General features: G+C 45.9%; 1 protein-coding gene across 1 annotated transcript in view; it reads right to left on the bottom strand.

The window, feature by feature from the left end:
- The window catches only part of camkmt (calmodulin-lysine N-methyltransferase), a 49,154-nt gene that overhangs the window by 7,062 nt on the left and 41,156 nt on the right, over positions 1-936 (bottom strand). The gene's annotated exons all lie outside the window — the stretch shown is intronic.

The following is a 936-nucleotide window of genomic DNA, read 5'->3' on the forward strand; positions in this document are numbered from 1 at the left end:
GCTCCACATGTGTGGGCGGAGACTGCGGGTGCTTGACTTTCACTGCGGTGAAAAGGACAAACACCTTGAGGAGTTTTCCTGGTTTGACTTTGACGTTCCTCGTCAAAGACTAATTAACGCAGTAATTCAGATCCGCCGTCGGCCTCGACGCTCCGTCACAACAGGAGTGAATGAGAGCGGGAGACGGAGGAATGAGATCAGAGCAGCAGGAGGTCACAGATGAACGCTTCCACGGAGACTCCGACCTTCTTCTCCCATTCATGTCACGCAGGTGAAACGGCCTTCGACGAATCAGCCTCAACAAATATGAGAATTATTTTAATGTGTGCCGGGAAAAAAAATGGGAAAAATTGTTGATGTTTTCAGGGAGTGAATAAAAGAAACATTCTGTGATATTAAATCTATAATCAGGTTTGAAGAACGGAGCGTGACGATGAAGGACGTGAGCTAATGCTGCGCTGAACCAACCTGGACTCTGTCCTGCACCTGTGTCAGTGTGTGTGTGTGTTTGTTGGAAAAAGAATGGAAGACGGTCCAGAGGTCAAGAGGTCAAAGTTCTAACTTCTAACTCACGTTCACTGTTTTACCTTCGGTACCTCGATGACATCACATCCTGTGATTCTTTTCACAAACCAGGAAAGAAACAAGATTGTAAGTTAAAGTGAGGAGGGTAACCATGGTGACCTGGGGGGGGCGCTGTACACTCACTATCAGTCCAACTGCATAGACAACCATGATATTCTTGAGTCACACCCGTTAGTTCTTCTTCTGTGGCGTCCACAGATTTACTGCTCTGTGATTGGACGGCCTGAACTCAGCTTTAAATTCATCTGTTCTTCTTCTTCTTTACATGATCATAACTGATGTTAACATTTTAATTCAGAGTCAAAACAAAAGGAAAGTTGATGAAGCAGAGCACTGAGCCCCCCCCCCACC

Source organism: Cynoglossus semilaevis, chromosome 12 (genome assembly GCF_000523025.1).
Source record: "Cynoglossus semilaevis isolate Cse_v1.0 chromosome 12, Cse_v1.0, whole genome shotgun sequence".
NCBI lineage: Eukaryota > Metazoa > Chordata > Actinopteri > Pleuronectiformes > Cynoglossidae > Cynoglossus > Cynoglossus semilaevis.